We start from the raw sequence: 13,610 nt of genomic DNA on the forward strand, positions 1-13,610 counted from the left end.
TCTCTCTGCAGGAAAATTGTGTAAAAGTGAAACATTTGAGATTGCGTCGCGGTTCAAAGCAACGTTTCCTTCGTTTGCCATATGAAGCAGGATTAAATTGTGTAGTTTTAAGTTCTCATGTAAGTGAATTGTCAAATTCTTAGTGAGAATAAAGAATCTTAAACCTAAAATTAACGCAGTGAATACAATAAAAGCATCAGCGACTCTTAACTGCTTGCCAAGCTAAGATAGTAGCTGTATTTCGTTCCATTATATATACATATGAAATAAAAACTTTTGAATACATTTAACACCTTTATTTCATATAAATTGAAAAAACTGACGGCATACATTTTCTTCACGATCGCACAAATATTAGCAGGATGAGTCGACAAGTTAATTTAAAGCAAGCATTGGTGAATAGGTGCTTCCAGGTCCAGATAAGAGAATGCATGGTTATTGCGCCAATCTCGGACCATTTGCGATTGGTTTGCTAAGGGCACCGCTAGCTGGTGCGGATGCACAGAGCACTTATACATACCTTATTAAATAAAAACTTTTGAATACATTTAACATCTTTATTTCATATAAATTGAAAAATAAGTGACAGCATAGATTTTCTTCACGGTCGCACAAATATTATCAGGACGAGTCGACAAGTTACTTTAAAGCAAGCATTGGTAAATAGGTGCATCCAGATCCAGATAAGGGAATGCATGGTTATTGCGCCAATCTCGGACCATTTGCGATTAGTTTGCTAGCTGAAGCGGGTTAACGAAAAACAGTAACTGGCGACGCTAGCTGGCGCGGACGCGTGCGACGAATTTTACCTACAAAGGCACCCGCGCACGTGCACCCGCTCCGTGCACTCGCGCCAGCTAGCAAACGCCCTTAACCTTTTGAACGCCAAGAATACCTTAAGGCGTCGTATGCTCAAAGCGTCATAAATACATTATAGCTGATATAGCCGCTGTCAGAGTAACCTTCACACTTTCAAGTAAGGTTTAGGGCATAGGGCGTCCGCAACGTCGCGCGTGTGCATGGAGCGGGCGTGCGGCTTAGAGCTCGTTCCCACTATGTCGGATGTCGTGGCGATTTTTAATCGTGTGTCGTTGCCGCTGTTCTCACTATGTCGGATGTCGGATCCGGATTTCAATCGGGTGTCGGCGGTACTGTTCCCACTAGTCGTCTGTCGTGCACGATCGCAGCTGGCGTGTATTTTTCGAGTGGGTAGCGAGGCTTAGTACAAGATGAACGTCGACGAAATGTTTGTGGTTTTGTATTATTTGCGAAAGAAACGATTAGAGGCAGTTAAAAAAAGGAGATATTGGGTACACCCAATTCTCAGGGAAAGATTTACCTTATGAATATTTCAGAATTTGATAGCAGAATTAAGAAGCGATCGCAACGACGCGGCAGCGACGCGCTGGTGTGTGAGGGGGTGCCGCGCGGGCGGCGCGGGCGAAATCGTTCCGACATCCGACAAAATGTGAACAGCGCTATATTCACTCGTACGCGAGCGAGACACGACACGATTTTTTTCCGGGCTGGGAGGGCTGGCAAAACGCACGACATTTTATGTCGTATCCGACACAAAATCGTTGTCGGACGAGTGTGAACAGCTTCATATAAAATGTTCTGCCAGTGGAACGTACGATTAAAAATCGCCACGACATCCGACATAGTGGGAACGAGCTCTTACAGTATGAGCAACGCTAACTGGCGCGGACGCGTGCGACTGATTTTACTCACAAAGGCACCTGCGCGTGTTTGCCCGCTCCGTGCACTAGCGCCAGCTAGCAAACGCCCTTAACCTTTTGAACGTCAAGAACACCTAAAGGCGCCGTCACTAGACATGATTTAAGGGCCATGAACACATTAATGATTATAGCTGTTATAATCGCTGTCAAAGTCCCTAAAGTAATACTCATGCACTTTCAAGCTCACTTGCGCCCGTGACCTTGGCATGTGAGTAACGTTTTTGTTATGGCGTTCAAAGGGTAAAATATCAATGTCGTAATGCGTCGCTAGCGCGTTATTTTCGAATCGCACCCGTGCTCCCGTGTTGGACTGCACACGCGGTGTACACTTCTTGTTATTGTAACCGTTTGTGCGCCTAGATAACACAAGTACACATACACAACTCGCAAAATGCTCGCGTGCTCTTGTTTATATGTAAAGTACGTCTTCTAGGGCCGTGGATTGGACCCACGCGACCGGCGGGGCGGTGAGCGGCATACATTGGTCGCAATGCAAGCTGTAAAGCTAGTGCAGTGCATGAGGGACGCGCGGCTTTCTCTCACCACATCTTTAGGTGTTCTTGCCGTTCAAAAGGCTAAAAGCACCTAATGAGGTGGATTTACATTAGCTAGATGCCGGCCCACTCGCCGATCCGGTGTGCAGGCTAAGGAAATCGCTATGTAGGCCAATTCGAAAGTGCAACTGACATTAAACCAATTTTAGAATAATATTGGAATGATACCAGTTAGCTGTCATTCGTGTGTTCATTTCGCACTTATACGCATGTATTTGTGCGAGCGAGACGCCAGCAACTAACTGATATGATTCCAATATTACTCTAATATCGGTGTGCACGCCCCTTATTATTCATAAGCAAGGTAAGATTGAACCACTATAGAAGGCAGCGAAGAGGCCGGCAATGGAACTGGTAGCGTTTGATGGAGTCAGTTTTCTGTCAAATGCAAGTTCAAATTGGCCTGACTGTCTCACTCGCACACCGGAGTAGCGTTTCATATAAGCGTACTTTGTTATATCCAATCGACCCGCTCTATTCAGTAGGTTTCATTATCTCGATCCATCAGTTAAGTAACAATCTCTTCAATCTGGTGGATCGAGATGGTGGATCCTACTGGACAGATGGAACCTATGGATAGGAAAACGTTATGCTCAACAATTTGGTAGCAGAAGCGATGTGATTTTTTAAAATCGCGACTGTGTCGTTGACATAATATATCTGAGGACGGGCCTTACGGGCAATAAGAATGGGGCCAGTACAGCGGTGTTACGCACACGAGTTTGAGCCAATCGTGCAGTCTAACGCCACAAGTACCACAACGTGATTGGTTGATGAGTTCGCATTATGCACGCGATTGATCGCATCTAGTTGTGTTAGACAGCACGATTGGCTCGAATTTGTGAATGACACAACTGAACTATATGGTAAGCGTCAGGATGGCGGTGGACCTCAGCGAATTTCAAAGAAATATTTATAAACATATTGTACCTTCTGTGTACCTCAGTGTACCTTTAATATAAACCAGTGTACCTTTCCCCAAAACGAGATATTTTACAAAACGGTCCACCCGCCAACCTGACGTCAGGATGGCGGGTGGACCTATGAAATCTTGCATTATACCGCACTAAATGTATGCAGTTATATTGTGCATGAGCTTAGCCTAATTTGTTTTGGGGAGAGGTACACCGGTTTCTATTTCTATTTACAGAGGTACACTAAAGGTACAGTCACCATCATATATATCGGAGCGGCCAAGGTACCCACGAATATCTGAACATGCCTCTACTGTCAAGAGGTTAGAGTGCGTGTTTAGAGATCTTTGAGCACCTCGGCCACTCCGATATATCTGATGGCGACTGTACCATATAACTGCATACTTTTAGTGCGGTATAATGCAAGATTTCATAGGTCCAACCGCAATCCTGACGTCAGAATGGCGGGTGGACTTTTTCTTAAATATCTCGTTTTGGGTTAGGTACACAGAAGGTACAGTATGTTTATAAATACTTACTTACTGCTATGGCGCAGCGACCCGAAGTGGATCTTGGCCTCCGACACCAAAGACCGCCATGCTTCTCTGTCCAAAACCGTTTCCATCTAGTCGACGGCGCCGAGTTCGCTAAGGTCTTTTTGCATTTCATCTCTCCAGCGGGACCTACCTAGGACGTCTAGACGGTCTTCGGCCATTTGGAACTTCAGAGTACGCCCTCCAGGCTGCACGATCATCACCCATCTGGACTACGTGCCTGAGTCATCGGAGTCTGGCAGCGCGAAAAATCCTAGGACTCACACGTGGAGAGGATGGAACCTGGAGACTCCACAGGAATCAGGAGATTGAAGATCTGGTGTCCGAGCCGGACGTCATTGGATGTTTATAAATATTTCTTTGAAATTCGCTGAGGTCCACCCGCCATCTAGACGCCAGATGTCAATGCCGAGTGCGACCGCCCTTAAAGCGGTGTATTATCTCTAGTCTCTCCAATATGTTCTCCTGGTGGGTCCACGGGGTTTATTTAGCGGGTCTACGTGTACCTAATTATTTTTACCATGGGCCGACCATGAACACGATTCTATTTTGAAAACGTTGCCGGCGTAGCTACTTCAGTCTTAGGCGGTATATACTCTACACCACGTTCACAAAAGATTGATATTTTAGGTAAAAACTCACATTTCGCTATATTTGTCCATAGTAAATACTAATTCAAAAACTACTGTAGGGCCTAAAATCTTCTGTGATAGTAATGTAGAAATGAATACTGTTGACAGGCGGTCAACGGTATTTAGTACAATAATTACACTGAAACAATTCGTATAGAATACAGAACCTATGAATAATATATATCTAGAGAATCTAACTTTAATGCAATAATATAATTGAACAAAAGAAATACATTAGTACGAGTAGTACGATCAACCTATATGTCTATTTTTAATAGTCTTAATGTTCGTGTATCGGTTCTGTATTCTATGGCCATTAATTATGCTTTATTTTTCAACTTGCTTTGACTACACACAAGTACACATTATATTTGATTTTTTCTTGAACTTTATCTTGCCCATGTTCGATTCTTCTTATGTCGATGCATCCTCATTATTTCCGTATGGTTTCTGAAAATACAATAACAGTTTTTGTATTGTTTTCTAATACCTATGTTTGAAGTCGGTTTCCTATTTTTAAGAGAAGTTTTTTTTTCATGTAAGTACCGTCAAGTGGGGTAAATTAGAGCAGATGGGATACCTATCGACAATTATGTCAATAAACAGTTTTACGTTCCATCAAGAATTGAGAGGTTGCCTCAATTCCTCATGGAACCCATGATGTAAGCTAGACCTTTACACAAATATTCCTTAAACCTCGTTAAGCAAGTAGCTTCTTTACAAACATAACAAAGAAGACAAATCGTCTAGCGTGAAATACGCATCGTTAAAGAGTTATTTTCTGGTCCTGATCAGAAGTTCCACTTCTTCAAATAGCACTTTTTTGAATGGCAATGCCTGGTCTGTTGATGAAACTAAAAAACGCCTATAAGATTTGGGGAGTTCCCTTAATTCCTCGTGGTTTTGTCAAAAATAGGACCATCTTGGAACTATATACCCACTTTCAAACGATAACTAATTTTCAACATTGGTTCAGAAAGTTTTTGAAGTCGGTTAAAAAGTAGTATCTTTACAATACTTTCCTTTTACTAAGAAGGGATGACTACTACAATTTGCTTACTAAGTAAGTACTTACTTACTATTAGTATCAGATTGGAGTCGACTCGAGAGTCGATAAAATGGGCGTCGCTACCCTTTCCGGGTGGGGGGGATTTCACCGCATGAAAAAGAGACACATATAGTGAGTTCTTACTGTTCTACCAAACTACATATATAAAGTAGTCGTACTTTTTGAGTCAAATTAGTTTAATTCTAAAGGTGCGACGTAATGGCCTGAAGCCCGCTCTTAGCATACCTAGTTATACTATTTGATGGATATTGGTGTCAATTTATAATACGTTTAATTATTCATTGTCTTTACCTAATTATCTTTACCTTTTGCCGACCGGTTTGGCCTAGTGGGTAGTGACCCTGCCTATGAAGTATGAAGCCGATGGTCCCGAGTTTGAATCGCGTAAGGGCATTTCTTTGTGTGATGAATACAGATATTTGTTCCTAAGGCATGCGTGTTTTCTATGTATATACGTAAATATATATTTATCTAAATAAGTATGTTTAACGTCGCCTAGTACCCATAGTACAAGCTTTGATTAGTTTGGGGCCAATCTGTGTAAGATTGTCCCTACCTATTTATTTATTTATTACCTAACGTAACCTACATTAGGTAATGAAACCATTTTATTTTTGTAAGGGTAAAAGTTTTGTTGGGATATAAAATGGTTAATGATAAAAACTAATACTTTTACCAGCATTTTAACTTTATATTCATGCATTCGAAACCTATACATTTATGACAATAACTTTTGCAAGACGATAAGATTTTTTATTCACAATAACTTGTCCGTATTCGAACTGTCTGGCTACCCGGCTGGCCGTGGCTGTGTACCCGGATTTTATACTCTGAAACTGGAACTAGTGACAGATAAGAATCGATTGATGTTTTTTTTAAAGACACTTATACTTAAATAGAATTACTTACCTATGTTTAATTAAAAGAAAGACTACTTATACATAATAATCCTTACAGTTTTAACCTATTTAACCTACCTACCTACCTACTTTTAATAGTAGCAGTTCGGTTCACTTAGTAGAAATACCTGTTCTAAGAATAATGAAAAAGAAAGAAGAGTAATAAAAATAAAGAATCTGGAAGTCGTTGAGGTGTTCCGTTATTCATCAGCAATTCTACTTCAACAAATGTCACTTTATTGAGTAAAAATGCTTGTAATATTGATGAAAATCATAAATTGACTATATGTATGCCTATCCTATACAATATGAGAAGCTCCTTCGGTTTCTCGTAGAACCTATCATCAGAACTGGACCTTGACACAAATGTTCCTTAAAAGCCTTACATGCTATAAACGAAATAAAATAAAAAACACGCCTAAGGTAAAATACTTGTCGTTGAAGAGTTCCATTTTGCTCAATATCAGCAGTTTCACTTCATCAAATGTCACTTGTTCAAATAAAAAAAACTTGATATGTTGACGAAAATCCTCAATTCCTCCCAATTGTGAATTCAAATCGATTTAAAATCCTCAATTCCTCATTGAATCCATCATCATAACTGAACCTTGACACAAATGTTTCCTAAGAACCTAGCTTGCTACAAACTTAACAAAGAATAAGAATCGCGCGCGTTGAAGAGTTCCGTTCTGGTCAATATCACTAACTTGTTTAAATAAAAATGCTTGATATGTTGACGAGAATCCAAACATTACTGTATGTATTGTATGCCTATAAGATTTGAGGAATTTCTTCGATTTCTCATGGAACCCATCCTCAGAACTAGACCTTATGACACAAATGTCTTCAAGAACTTTACTTGCTACAAAATAAACAAATAAAACATATCGCGCGCGAATTGGCGAGTTCCATTTTGGCCAGCATCAGCTGTTGCATTTCGTCAAATGTCACTTTTTAATAAAAATGCTTGATATGTAAATAAAAATCCAGAAATTATAAGATGTCAGGAATTCCCTCGATTATATATGAAACCCATCATCAGAACTGAACATTGATATAAATACACCTTAAGAACGTTACTCGCTACAAGATTAATAAAGAATACAAAACGCGTGCGTTAAAAAGTTCCGTTCTGGACAACATCAGCAGTTCCACTTGATCAAATATAACTTTTTTTAAATAAAACACCTAGAGATATTGATGAAAAAAAAAAACTATATGTATTTCTATAAGGTTTGAGGTGTCCATCATCAGACCTAGACACTAGACACTGGTGTCTAGCACAGATATTTCTTAAGAACCTTACTTTCTACAAACTTAAAAGTTCCGAGGAATTGTTCGGATTAATCTCTGCCGCCTCTTTCCGTCACCGCTTTACGCTACATCATTTATATCTTCACCACTTAGATGGTTGGCAATCCTCAACTGTGCATTTCTCTAGAAACTTCCTGCCTCATACAGCTAAACTATGAAATGATCTGTCGCATGCGGTATGTCCGGCCCAATACGATCTTTCAAACTTTAAGGAAAGAGCGTGTTCCTATCTTAAATGCCGGCACCGCACTTACAATCCCTATGGTGTAACAGATGTCCATGGCCAGCGGTAATTGCTTACCATCAGTTGATTCGTCTGCTAGTTTGCCTCTTATATCACAACAAACAAAAAAAGAAAAAATCTCACGCGTTGAAGAGTTCCGTTTTAGTCAACATCACTAGTTCCACTTCATCAAATGCCACTAATGTGAATAAAAAAAGCTAAAGATATTGATGAAAATCCAAAATGACTATATGCTTATAAGAATTGAGGAGAATAAGGAGTTCCCTCGCTTTCTCATGAAACACATCATCAGAACTGTACTTCGACAAAAATGTTTCTTGAGAACCTTACTCGCTACAAACTTAACAACGAAGAAAAATTGCGCGCGTTGGAGTTCCGTTTTGGTCAACATCAGTAGTTCCACATCATCAAATGTCATTTTTGTGAATAAGACTTGATAATATGTTGATGAAAATCCAATAAGTACTATATATATACCTATAACATTTAAGAAATTCCCTCGATTCTTCATGGGACCCATCATCAGACCTTTACCTTGACACGAATGTTCCTAAAAACCTTAGTACTTAAAACTTACTTGCTACAAACTTAACTAATAAAACAAATCGCGCGCGAGTTGGCGAGTTCCATTCTGGTCAACATCAGCTGTTACACTTAGTCAAATGACAATTTTTTAATAAAAATGCTTGATATGTAAATAAAATCCCAGAAATTATTACATGTATGCCTATAAGATTTTAGGAATTCCCTCGATTCTTCATGAAACCCATCATCAGAACTGTACTTTGACAAAAATGTTTCTTAAGAACCTTACTTGCTACAAACTTAACGAAGAAAAATTGCACGCGTTGGAGTTCCGTTCTGGTCAACATCAGTAGTTCCGCATCATCATATGTCACTTTTGTGAATAAAAGTTGATAATATGTTGATGAAAATCCAATAAGTACTACATATATGCCTATAGCATTTAAGAAATTCCCTCGATTCTTCATGGGACCCATCATCAGACCTTTACCTTGACACAAATGTTCCTAGAAACCTTAATACTTAAAACTTACTTGCTACAAACTTAACTAATAAAACAAATCGCGCGCGAGTTGGTGAGTTCCATTCTGGTCAACATCAGCTGTTACTTTTAGTCAAATGACACTTTTTTAATAATAATGCTTGATATGTAAATAAAATCCCAGAAATTATTACATGTATGCCTAAAAGATTTTAGGAATTCCCTCGATTCTTCATGAAACCCATCATCAGAACTGGACATTGATGTATTAAGTACACCTTAAGAACCTTACTCACTACAAGCTTAATAAAGAATACAAAACGTGTGCGTTGAAAAGTTCCGTTCTGGAACATATCAGCAGTTCCACTTGATTAAATGTAGCTTTTTTTTTTAATAAAACGCCCAAAGATATTGATGTAAATCCAAAAAAAAACTATATGTATTTCTATAAGGTTTGAGGTATCTATCAGACCTGGATCTAGACACAGATGTTTTTTAACAACCTTACTTTCTACAAACTTATCAGGACAAATCTATTACGGCGAGTGTTCCATCGAATTGCTCGGATTAATCCTAGCCGCCTCTTTTCGTCATCGCTCTACGCTACAACATTTTTATTTTCACCACTTAGATGGTTGGCAGTCCTCAACTGTGCATTTCTCTAGAAACTTCCTGCCTCATACAGCTAAACTATGAAATGATCTGTTGCCTGCGGTATTTCCGGACCAATACGACATTTAAAACTTTAAGAAAACAGCGTATTCCAATCTTAAAGGCCAGCACCGAACTTACAACCCCTATGGTTTAGCAGGTGTCCATGGGCGGCGGTAATCGCTTACCATCAGGTGTGACGTCTGCTCGTTTGCCTCTTATATCATAAAAAAAAACAAAGAAGAAAAATCTCGCGCGTTCAAGAGTTCCGTTTTGGTCAACATCAGTAGTTCCACTTCATTAAATGCCACTAGTGGGAATGAAAAAGCTTAAGGTATTGATGAAAATCCAAAATGACTATATGCCTATAAGATTTGAGGTGTTCCCTCGCTTCCTCATGGAACCCATCGTCAGACCTTTACCTTGACACAAAGGTTCCTAAAAACCTTGGTACTTGAAACTTTCTCGCTACAAACTTAACAAAGAAGACAAATCACACACGTGGAAGAGTTCCGTTTCTGATCAACATCAGCAGTTCCACTTCACCAAATGTACTTACTTACCACCCATTTATTTGAAACAGTACCTAGGTACTCCATTTTGATGCCGCCAGCTTGAAACTTCAATGGCCTCAGTGTCCGATGAACAACTTAAAAATGCTGAAAGTAATAACAATTATAATAAGTTGGGGAGTAGCGACCTTACACACCCGAGTGCTCCTGGGGAGTTCTGTTACCGGACATACAATAATAATAACAATAAATAATTGCTCTTCTATACCGCCTTGTGGACCGCGAAGTACCGTACTACAAGTACTCACCTGCGCCAGTTCTCGAAAATGGTCGTGCCACGCTCTATTGGGATCGATCTATTATCACTGACAGGACTATTGTAGCCAATAAGCCTGACATCGTGATAATAGATCGATCGCAACGCCGGGCCGTGCTCGTCGATATCACCATCCCCCATGATGAGAATCTCGTGAAAGCCGAGAAGGACAAGTCCAGCAAGTACCTAGACTTGGCTCACGAGATAACCGCCATGTGGGATGTTGATTCGACGATCATTGTCCCAATAGTCGTTTCAGCGAACGGTCTCATAGCGAAGAGTCTCGACCAACACCTTGAGAGACTCTCGCTAGGTGGTTGGATCAAGGGTCAGATGCAGAAGGCGGTGATCTTGGACACGGCGCGGATAGTGCGGCGGTTCCTCTCTCTGCAGCCCTGACCACCGGCAGCTTGGGCCCTGCCCCGCTGCTGGCGGCACACTAGGTTAAGTTTTTTACAATGTGTTTATATGTGTTTTGTATAGTATTTTTTGATGTATTTTTATATTTTACTTTTATATCCATATTGTAAAAAACATAACCTAAGAAGAAAGAGAAATAAAGATAACAATAAATAAATATAATAAATATTGTAAGAATTTACACAAATTAACTGAGTCCCACGGCAAGCCGAGAAGGCTTGTTTTGTGGGTACTCATACAACGACATAATAATATATAATATACAAATACTTAAATACATAGAAAACATCCATGACTCAGGAACAAATATCTGTGCTCATCACACAAGTAAATGCCCTTACCGGGATTCAAACCCAGGATCATCGACTTACTAGGCCAAACCGGTCGTGAAAAAAAGAGCAAAAAAAAAAAGAAAAATATGTCAAAAGAAAATGCGATTTGGAAACGTTATTCGCCACTTAATATATATCTGGTTCACAGCATTTATTTGGTGCTGATATAATGCCTGCAATATTACCCGAGTACATTAAAATATGAATAAATTATCATAAATTCAAAAGATGGTCCCTATAACAGTTCATTTTTACATGGAAAAATGGCTTTCATATAAAATGTTTGTCAGACATATTTTTGGAAGTATAGTACAATCATTAACTTAGAAATATAGGTAACATTTCACGAATAAAAATACGGTAACACATATTTTTAATTATTTTTTTAACTTATCCTACGCAAAATAGAATTGGAGAAACTGACATAGGGACTATCATTCGACACGACACGTATAGTAAAGTATGAATCCGCTCTAAGTCCCCTTACATAGACAGTGGGAAGTAAAATAATTCTTGTTCTGAAAACAATAAAATGTAAAATGATTAGGTAGGACAATCCAAACTTCTAAGGTCGCGTAGATCAGAAGTAGATATGAATTTGTTCGACAGTACGATAGGAAACTTTTCAGCATTTACATAGGCGCATTTTTTTCTGGAATACTATCTAAATTGCACTTTGTATATATGCTACATTTTTTATATAATTTGGAGCCTTTATTTTCCATGGAGTCGAACGCTATATAGCAGCTATACGAGAAAAAATAATACTTTGATCTTACCTACCCCATGAATAGTGAAGATCATCAAGGAGCATACTCTCTGAGATCAATGAAATGGAGTGCCTTTCGATTGGAGAAAATTATAGCGTATTAGATATATACTATTTTGTAATTACAATGTTGAATATTTTAAATTGCGTGTTTTGACAATTATTGTTGACAATATTACATTCAGAGTCATCTTGACATAACTTTAGAAATCCATAAACTAGTCTATACTTTTTAAAATGATGGAGTAAGACTGACGAGATTACCGCGATGTATAAATGTTTTACGTCAAGTAGAATTTTGCTTTAGAGCGACATCTGGCGTTGAGTAGAAAAGTTAAGGCGTAATTAACTACAATTAATTAACTCATTAAATGGTTTTATTTTGGTCCCTGCAACGATTTGACCCCAGTTATATTATACGAAAAATAGCTTATAAAAATACTTTTCACATGATATACATGGCATTTGTATACACTCTTATTTCGCTGTGTATCAAGTAATTTTTAGAATGACGATTTTTTAAAACTGTTCATTGTGTCCCTTTAAATACTTTATCATTGGTGTTGATACAAAAAACATAAAGCATTTTTTATATTCTTTCGAATAAAATACGCTAAAACTTTTTATATCCCGCGTATAAGGAAATATAACTGCTTATATGCGCAACTTCTTTTTTTATATAGCTCGGTCCCTGCAAGTGGTCCAAGGTTGGTGCCATACAATAAAATAATACTACGATTAAGAGCTTTAAAACGACATATGTCTCAACAGTATACATCCATGGGACACTCCCCATACAAAAGTGCCCATTGTCCTTTGGGTTTCTAGCGTCTCGGAGGTATAAAAACAAGCTAGCCAAAATTTAGTCTTAATACTTAGTCCGCAGCAAGCTCGGTCTAATTTCACCTTCCCATACAAACGGAGTTTCGTTCTCATTTTAAAACTACGTGTTGTATTGTAATGAACCTTTGCACATACAATGACATGAGGTATATCTATGCCTGTAATTAGTTTATATACGAGTAGTCCAGCTTAAAAAAATGAAGGAGACCAAAAACAAGTTTTATTACGAAAAACTTAAAATTAGCTGTATTTTTTAACTATGGTATCCGAGGCTGTTCTAATTACAATGTTTCAGAGCAATCTAGCTAGTCGTATTGAAATGAGAGCGTAACTACGTTTGTACAGAGAACCGAGCTTGCTGGGAACCTTTAAGGTAAGTGCTGGATTAAATGGTTGAACATAACTCAGCTCATTTTATATGGAACCATCAAAACTAAGATTCATGACCGCGTTTAGTAATTCAGCAGCATTCCTGACGGCCGTAACTCGAAACTTGTTTAAACATGTCCAGAAGCGGCTTCTGAACTTTTAAAATTAGATATCGATTTGATATTTATACAATACAATGCAAATATAGATATTTCTCACCAATATCGAAAGAAACATTACATACATATTAAGCTTAATTAAACTATGGTAGACAACCGTCAGTCTTATTGCTAAAGAGATCTTAATTTACTCGCAATATTTCACTATTTATTTATTTATCGTATGGCGTTTACACACTGGTTTTTACAATAATTAATCATTATCAAATTAAAATTTACAGTTTTGCAGATATACACTCGCGTCCTTTGTCAGTTCTTTAAAATCTTCGACAGGTCCGTTGTATCTAGTGATGG

This window comes from Cydia pomonella, chromosome 18 (assembly GCF_033807575.1).
Source record: "Cydia pomonella isolate Wapato2018A chromosome 18, ilCydPomo1, whole genome shotgun sequence".
Lineage (NCBI taxonomy): Eukaryota > Metazoa > Arthropoda > Insecta > Lepidoptera > Tortricidae > Cydia > Cydia pomonella.